Source organism: Callorhinus ursinus, unplaced genomic scaffold (genome assembly GCF_003265705.2).
Source record: "Callorhinus ursinus isolate GAN/ISIS: 27379988/994484 unplaced genomic scaffold, GSC_fseal_2.0 scaffold11, whole genome shotgun sequence".
Lineage (NCBI taxonomy): Eukaryota > Metazoa > Chordata > Mammalia > Carnivora > Otariidae > Callorhinus > Callorhinus ursinus.
In genome coordinates, this window is record NW_027397073.1 from 39,100,095 (window position 1) to 39,109,472 (window position 9,378).

The 9,378-nt window shown below is 38.1% G+C and overlaps 1 pseudogene; it reads left to right on the forward strand.

Moving 5' to 3' along the window:
• Positions 1-3,881: 3,881 nt before the first annotated feature.
• Positions 3,882-8,884, forward strand: LOC112835006 (ubiquitin-like-conjugating enzyme ATG3; annotated as a pseudogene).
• The last annotated feature ends 494 nt before the right edge of the window (positions 8,885-9,378 follow it).

Genomic DNA, 9,378 nt, shown 5'->3' on the forward strand with positions numbered 1-9,378 from the left:
AAAATGGATGATGGAAGGGGGAAGGTTGCTCAGTTAATAAGGGTGTCGTGGAAAACCAGGGCCCTGGAGCTTTTAAAATGAAGAATATAGAAAATTTGAGCAACAGCAATCAAATGTAAGAAGATCCTAACTGGTACTTTAAGACAAAAGCTGCAGCATTTTGCATAGGAAAGAAGGAAATTAATTGGTGAATTTCACCTATGACATTCTGTTCTAGTTTCTTTAACTTGATTTCTGTCCAATACTAGAAAGCAAGGGTGATATTTGTTCATGTTTACAAGCTATAAAATGCAATCATTTTTCCAGTTACCCACTGTCTAAAAACAATTTTTTCTCAAAGATCATTATTGACTATAAAAATTCAGCAACAGAGAAAAGAATAAATTTCAAACAATCCTACTTTTCGATGAGTAACATATAGAAAGATTTCCTCTACAAAATAGGAGGGCTCCCCATAATTTTAGCTGGATCTTGGACAGTTTATCAGAAACTGTATTTCATTTCTTCACAGTTTCAAAATCCATGAAATCCTTACTCTTCTGACTGCTGACTTTGAATTTGTTTGTTCAACACATCTGTGATTATCTCTGGACAGGAAAAACAATAAAAGAAGTGAACCCACTGAAAATTCCATTTATACTCCCAAGTGCCCTTACAACTTGTCCTAATATCTCTCCCTTCCCCATCCTTTTTTTTAGTGTGTCTCCCAAACAGTGATAAGCCCAAGGTTACATATTATCTACAGTTTTCAAATCAATATTACCTTATATCACCATTGCTGCACAGTTTAGGGCTTTGCGGCTAGCTACCATGACAATAGATGCACAGCCTGGAACCAGTTTTAGTTAATTAGAGTCAATCAATCCAAACTTTGCTAACTTACTCATGTGAAACAATAGTATAATGAACCAAAGTCGGCAAGATGATTGGGAAACACAAATTATTACACCCTGATAAATTAAATGTGACTATTACAAAACCTTCTTTCTAAATGAATACTCAGGGAAGAAATATGAGTCTTTAATATAATTAAGAATATAGGGAAAATAAACCTAAAAGAGCTATTAAAAGACCCACCTTTTTTTTTAAGGAAGAAAAATAGAAGTTGTATTATGGGAAGATCTTGTGACATCTTTACAAGTATTAATTTGGGAAAATAATGTCCTGTTGTTTCTGGTCATCGGATGGAGTAGGCAGAAAAGCAGGACATGCATACTTGGGGGTGCCAGAAGCATGGCAGGGTAGTGAAAGAACAAAACGGGAGAGATAGATGAGCCCAGACCTTCCGTGTCTATGTGTATGCAGTGTCAAGAGCATGGGTTTATGTGACCCATGGTCAATGCTTTTGGTAATGTATGAAATTGAATGAAAGCTTTTCCCTAGAACTCTGGCAAATCTGATGAGCCAGCATTGGTGTTTGTGTTCACTCATGCTGAGTTCAAGGCCTGTGGTAGACTAAATAAAATATACAGCCATTTTACCCCTGTAATTGGTAGAATAAGACAAACCAAGATTCAACCTCCCATTAGCCAAACCTTTCTGTTGCTTTATCCCAAGGTAACCTGGGAATCCTCTCAGAACTTTTACTTGGGTTAAAAAACCATGTTGAGGGTGCCTGGATGGCTCAGTTGGTTAAGCGACTGCCTTCGGCTCAGGTCATGATCCTGGAGTCCCGGGATCGAGTCCCGCATCGGGCTCCCTGCTCAGCAGGGAGTCTGCTTCTCCCTCTGACCTTCTTCCCTCTCATGCTCTCTCTCTACCATTCTCACTCTCAATAAATAAATAAAAATCTTTATTAAAAAAAAACCATGTTGATGAGAAAGAGTTAAATGGAGGATAAGAGAACATTTGCAATGCAAATTGATATGAGGGTACTAGATGTCCCATTAGGGAAACAAGACAAGGGAAGCAAAAAGGAACCAGAAAGGGGGTTCAGGAAGGTAGAGAAAGGAAAAAAATGTTGAAGGATGATTTTTAAAACAAGATTCTTCTATCTCAACTTAGGCTAAAATTGGTCCTATTATTAACTGTTGGTGGTGAAACATCTCACATAAAAACTTTGTAAGAGGCAGAGTGCAAAGAGCTCTGACTTGGAGTTTGAAGACCCGGATTGGGGCGGTGGGGGGAGGTCCTCTCCCAGCCAGTTAGATGATCTATTTGGCCTCTTTCTTTATCTGCAAAATGGGGTCTTGAGGTAGATCATCACTGAGGAAAATTCCAACTCAAAATATCCCAACTCCAGGTACAATTTCAAAAACAGTTTTTAATAACTTACTATAAGTGACAGATGTTAACTACAGCTATATACTGAATGTCTCCCAAATTTGAAAGTTGAAAATTAACCCCCCGTGTAACGGTACTAAGAGGTGAAGCTTTTGCAAGATGATTAGGTTATGAGGGGAGAGACCTCATTAAAGAGATTAGTGCCCAAATAGAAGAGGCCCTGAAGAGCTCTCTCATCCATTCCAGTATGTGAGGACACAGCAAAAAGATAGGCATTCATAAACCAGGAAGACGACTCTTACCAGATACTGAATTTGCCAGCACCTGGATCTTGAACTTCTCAGCCTCCAGAACTGTGAAGAAATTTTGTTGTTTAAGCCACGCAGTCTACGGTATTTCTGTGACAGCAGCCCAAATGGACCAAGACAACTGCTGACTTACTTTGTTACTTCTGTCACATAATCAGGCAGATCAAGGCAAATGCTAAAGATGTTTACAGTGTGGTCCATAAAGACATCATATGTTACATTAGATTTTATTGCTTTATATTGAGCTTTCATCTATTTTCTCATAATCTAAATTACAGCTAACTTACGGTCTTTATATACTCTAAGCTCATATACATTTTGTTGTCATTTATCACGTACATAAACAGAGCTTGTCTTAAAAAGGATGTAAAGGTTGGCCCTGAATCTATGGCAAGGCTTGGTATCTGTGTCTTGGTGGGCAGGGTGGGAGACAACATTTGTTTCATTTTCCTTATTGTTTAAAGATTACTGATGCAATGGTAGGGTGGCTCACTCCTCTTCATGTCACAAATGAATTGTCAAAAGATTTGAAGCTTCTAGAAGATAGGAAATAGGAGTTATATTGCTTTCAGTGTCCTATAATGTCTAACACAGTATATCAGCTATAGACAGGCTTAATCAATAGCTGTTAGATGATGGGTGGATGCATAGATGAAAGAATAGGTTACAGGTGGGTGGGGAAATAAACATATCAGTAAATGGAAAGTCAATATAAACACAGTGGCATACAGTTTATATTTCTTTGCATTTGGAAAACAATGTTTTTGTGTTTGTTTGTTTGTTTGTTTTTATTTATTTGATAGAGAGACACAGCGAGAGAGGGAACACAAGCAGGGGGAGTGGAGGAGGGAGCAGCAGGCTTCTGCTGCGCAGGGAGCCCAATGCAGGACTCCTTCCGATCCGAGGACACTGGGACCACTACCCGAGCTGAAGGTAGATGCTTAATGACTGAGCCACCCAGGTGCCCCTGGAAAACAATGTTTTTATATTTAGAGGCTTATTTTAGGAAATGGCAATATTTTAGCTAATAGAAACATATGATAAAATTCTACACATTTTTATATTCATTTAACATATTTATGCTCATGTAACTACTAAGAAAAATGTAACTAAAAGGTAAAATTTTTTAAGAAGATAGCAAAATAATTTTTAACATCTCAAAGGTGTGTGGTGTGGCTAATTTAATCCCACCTACCACATCTCAGATTCAAATCCTATCATTAGCAATAAAATGAATTAAAACCAAGGGTGTAGTGTTCCAGATATATAATTTATATCTATAATTTAAACCTCACAAAGCCAGTTGCTTCTCCCCAAACCACATAAAAACCACAAAGTATTTCACTGGCCATGACACCGCCAATTGGTGATGAAAAATTTGCTTGTGCTTTTGACATTTCTGTGTAAAACAACAGCTGCTTCACTCACTTGGAAGCAGCCTTTTTCCCCCCACTGGGGATTCTTATCCCCAGTGGAGGTGGGTGGGCATCTTGCTGGCAATGTTGCATGCATACAGAGATTCTTAGATACTCCATAGCTGACAGCTAAAATGAACTCATTCTGTGAGGGATATGTTTTCCAGTGGAAGACAGCCAGACCTGCTTTCCATTGGGGAATAGAGTATGAGGGGTGCCATGGCCCTGTTCTCATCATAGTGAGTCTAACACCCACAGTCACATGGGGCCAGCCATGTACATTGTAGAAACCAAAGGCTAATACTTTAAATGCATCTTAACTACCAGAAGGAAAATCCTAGGTCAAAAATGAGCAGACGATTTAAAACAGAAACATATCTGTGAATGCACTGGATCCTTCTCCTTCTCTATCATCATCACCATCAATATTATATTATTATTCTCTCATTTGCCTTATGTTCTTAGATTTCTAAGTTCTTGGAACTTGAATGTTGTTTGTTCCCTTCTCCTCTGGTCTCCCTTCTTTTCCTGTAGGTACCTTAAATCATACTCTCAATGAACACCCTCATTCCGTGTGCTCTTAAAATTCAACACCAGGGAAGAAATGAGATGAGTTTCATTTAGGCACATACCCTCAAAAAGTTGAGCCCATAGAAGGTGGCTGTCATTCTGATGTATTCCATACTAATTATTTTGGCCCAGATCCTGCTGATGGCATTTACACTGTCATCACAATGCACCTTGTAAATGGCAATCCCTTACTCATCAATTCCATACCTATCATGCAAAGTTTCAGTGCAAATCCAAGGCTAGTTCTGCATGAACTCAGGATATTCCTAGAGCGCGGGATACAAGTTAGGAGTCAGAAGACTCCACTTAATGTATTGCTGCCACTCTGGTGTGGATCTGTTGATCTCATAGAGTTGTAATAAGGATGAAAATGCTTGGTAAAGGGCACAGGCACTTGTTAATATTGGCTATGACGATCCAGAGCAGTACAGTAGAAAGAACTCTCAGTGTGGAGATTTCAAGTCTGCCCTCAGCCATTTGTTAACTACATGACATCACTTAACCTCTCTGAACTTCATTATCAGTATCTATAAAAAGATAACATTATTTTAGTGATATAAATGTGTGTGTGTATATATATGTGTATATATATATATATATATAGAAATGCGTGTTTTATATATATGTGTGTGTGTGTAGATAGATAGATAGATCTAGATCTAGATCTGACACTTCTCTGACTTTTTTAAATGGCTATTTCAGAAAGACACTGGAAATGGATGAGTACCTGACCCAGGTCCTCAAGGAACCAATGTTTAAGGAAACAGGTGTTATCACCCCAGAAGAGTTTGTGGCAGCTACAGATCACTTAATCCACCACTATCCAACATGGCAACAGGCTACAGGGGAAGAATCAAAAGTGAAGGCATACTTACCAACAGGAAAAAAATTTTTGGTCACCAAAAATGTGCCATGCAAAAGCGGTGCACACAGAATATTCAGATGAATTAGAAGCTACCATTGAAGATGATGGTGATGGGGGATGGGTAGATACTTAATCATAACACAGGTATTGCAAGAATAACGGAAGCAGTTAAGGAGATTACATTGGAAAACAATGACAGTATAAGACTTCAAGATTGCTCAGCAGTATGTGAAGAGGAGGAAGAGGAAGATGGAAGAGAAGCTGCAGATATGGAAGTATATGAAATGAAGGATTGTTGGAAACAGATGAGGCTACTCTAGACACAAGGGAAATAGTAGAAGCTTCTAAAGCTAAAACTGATGCTGGTGGTGAGGATGCTATTTTCCAAACCAGAACTTAGGACCAGTATATCACTTATGATAAATATTACCAGACACTGGGACTATGGTTGCTCAGCTATGATGAGCAAAAGCAGCCTTTACCTGCTGAACATGTGTATGAAAACACCAGTCAAGATCATGTGAAGAAAACGGTGACGATTGAAAATCACCCTCATCTCCCATCACCTCCTCTGTGTTCAGTTTACCCATGCAGACATGCCCAGGTGGTGAAGAAAATCATTAAGACTGTTGCAGAAAGAGGGGGAGAATTTGGTGTTCCTATGTATCTTCTAATTTTCTTATAATCTGTATAAGCTGTCATTCCAACAATACAGTATGACTGCACCAGACACTTCACAATGCAATGAAGAGAGCATAGAATCTATCCTAATTATTGGCTCTAATTTTTATTTTTATTTTTTTAAGATTTATTTATTTATTTATATATTTGAGAGAGAGAGAACATGTATGAGCAGGGGGAGGCAGAGGGAGAGGGGGAAGGAGAGAAGCAGACTCCCTGATGAGCCGGGAGCCCAGGCAGAGCTCCATCTCAGGACCCTGAGATCATGATCTGAGCCGAAATCAAGAGTTGGACACTCAACCAACTGAGCTACCCAAGTGTCCCTGGTTCTGATTTTTAAAGAATTAACCCATAGATATGACCATTGACCATAATACACCAATTATACAATTTCTCTAATAAAGGGACTTATATGGTTATGCATTAAATTAAAAAAAGTTCCATTAAATGGCTATTTCACTGATTGTGTTAAACAATTTAAGAATATCTGTGATAATTTTCTAATAATTTCTGTATTGCTGATCTCCAGAGTAATGAAGAAAGTCTCATACATGTTAGTACTAGTACAATGCAAAACACATAGTAACTATCATTAAAACATAGCCAACAATAGCTAACAAAAAGCCAAAAGCTGTTACTACAAAAAAACAATAATAAATTTATGGTAATGTATACAAAAAAAAACCTTCTTTTATCACTTTTTGAGAACATCTAATACTGTTCTTTCTCCCCCACAATCTATATTATGATCCAAAGAAGCTCTTTATTACTCTAATTTATATCAATACTCTATAAGCCCATGGTCCCTTAATTTTTGTTTCCATGTTGATTTCTCTTCTGATTCTTATAATTTTATGTCTACCTCCTCTTGATATCTCTACCAGGATGTTTCACAGTTTCCTTGAACACCACAATTTCAAGATCTGAACTTACCATGTTTCCTTCCCAAACTATTCCTCCTCAAGTGTTTCTACTGCAATAACTGGCAAAATATCCACTCACATGCTCATAACAGAAATCTTGCAATCATTCTTGATAACTCCCTTTCCCTCATGTCCCATGTTTGTTGATTAGTCTTTTAAAATGTTTCTCTAATTTATCAATTTCCCTCTACTGTCCACTATCAATGACTCCAGTGTCATTGATGAACCGTCCTTGCCTCTTCATTGTCTTTCTACACTGATCTTCGCCCTTTTCCAGTTCAAACTCAACTTTGAATGTCATTTCTCTTCTTAAAACTCCCATGAACACTGCATTTTTTAGGATAAACCATCATATTACTAGCACCTCTGGGTTTTTTATATACAAAGGGGTAAGTTTGAGGGAGTGGGGTGGCTATTTAGTTGGAAGGAGGAAGTGAAGGGACTTCTCTTGGAGCCACATTTGCGTAGGATGCATGTTACCCCTGGCCTCATCCACTGTCCCATCCATAGCATGACCTTTGATCCTTTGAAAGCACTGATTCCTGCCCAACTTCCCATCTCACCTTATGTTTTGTTTCCCCTTACTCACTGTATTGGAGCCTCATTGCCTAGCCCCACCTTGCCTTCTACAAATGTACCAGGTTCATATGCGTATTTGCATATGAGGATTTTCCTTCTGCCCATATCACTCTTCTTTTCACCACATTTCCCCTAAATTCCCTGTCCTCCCCACCTTCATCATCTTTCTAGTTTCTGTTTCTGTTTCTAGTTTCTCTCTGCCTCTCCCCCACTTCACTTCTCCAGTGAAGGTGTCCTGTCTCTGGGTCTGATTCTCCTCTTGAATGCTATTAAGTACCTGAATTTGTCAGTTATCATACTTATCACAGTTGTAGTGACATGACCTTTAGGAGGCCTTTTGTTTGAAGTCCACCTACCTCACTCATTATATTCTACACCCAGGAGGGCAGGAACCAAGTTGGTTTGGTTCATCCCTGAACCCTCAGTACCTAACATAGAGCTGGGCAAATACCAGGGGCTCTACAGAAATTGGTTGAATAAAGAAATTACTAAGTCTATTTAGATCACTCTTTTCAAACTCCCTATCAGTTCTCAAAAAAAAAGTATGTGGATATTCTCTTAAGGACAGTAAATGAAACCTTTTCTTTCCAAAGTCTAATTTGTTGATTATCTATTAGACTGAGAAAGTGACCTGTTCCTCAGATCTCATACCATACAATTTTCGAATAAAAAAAAGATACTTATTTTTAACTATGTTTTTAAATTTAATTGCTTCTAGTTGTTTAGGAATCTTTTAAATCTGTGTAAGTGACCAATAGTCCAAACTTATTAAATTGTTGATACCATTTTGTAACTTTTCCTGGAAGTTTGATTTTACTTAAATCCTTTTGTAATTATTCATTCCTGAACATTTATCAGATACCTATTACAATGTGCTGTGAATGGAAAAGAACATTTACTGAGGAGCTTATACTCTAGTAGAATAAACCAATAAATAAATACATTTACACACACACTTATAGGATAATTAATGAGAAATACTAAGATAACTATGTATATGGTGCTATGGTCATGTAAAAGACAATTAACTGAAGATTAGAGAGAGTCACAAAGAAGGGGCAGCACTGGGGCTGCTCTTGAGGATGAACGGAAGATTACCAGACAGACAGTGACTCCCTCCAGTCATTCAGGAGGGGAAAAAACAACAACAACAAAAAAAACAAACAAACCAAAAAAACAAGCCGGTAGGAGTAAAGGCAAGGGGATGGTTCACACATTTAACTATTGTCCTACATGATTCAGACTCCTTAATAAACAGTGTGCCTCTTTTATGAAACATCTCTCTATATCCGTGGTGAGCAAGACTCTCTTGAAATATAACATCAATTCATTTGGTTCTCAAACTAATTGATCTGATGAACAGCCAGTCCCAATTTCTTCCTGGACAACTATCAATACGTGCAACTTCCCAACAGTCAAAAAATATGGACACCTCCTCCTATAGAGATATACTTTAATAATTCATTAGTGACTGTACTGTAACTCATTCATAAAACCCCAAAGCATTAAAAGCTCCATCTTCATTATTACCAGATGTCTTATAGGCACCTAAGTCAACACTTCAAAATGACTTCCTGCAAGTTTGCAAGACCAAGTGTATCTTCAAGGACATCCAAGAATACATTTCCTGAAAAATCTGCTGGAAGCTAGCTAATAGTACTGTAAAAATGATTTTTAATATTAAAGACCCTGGGGGCACCTGGGTGGCTCAGTTGGTTAAGTGTCTGACTCTTGATTTCAAGTCAGGTCTTGATTTCAGGGTCGTGAGATTGAGCCACGCATCAGCCTCCACACTCAGCAGACAGTATGCTTGA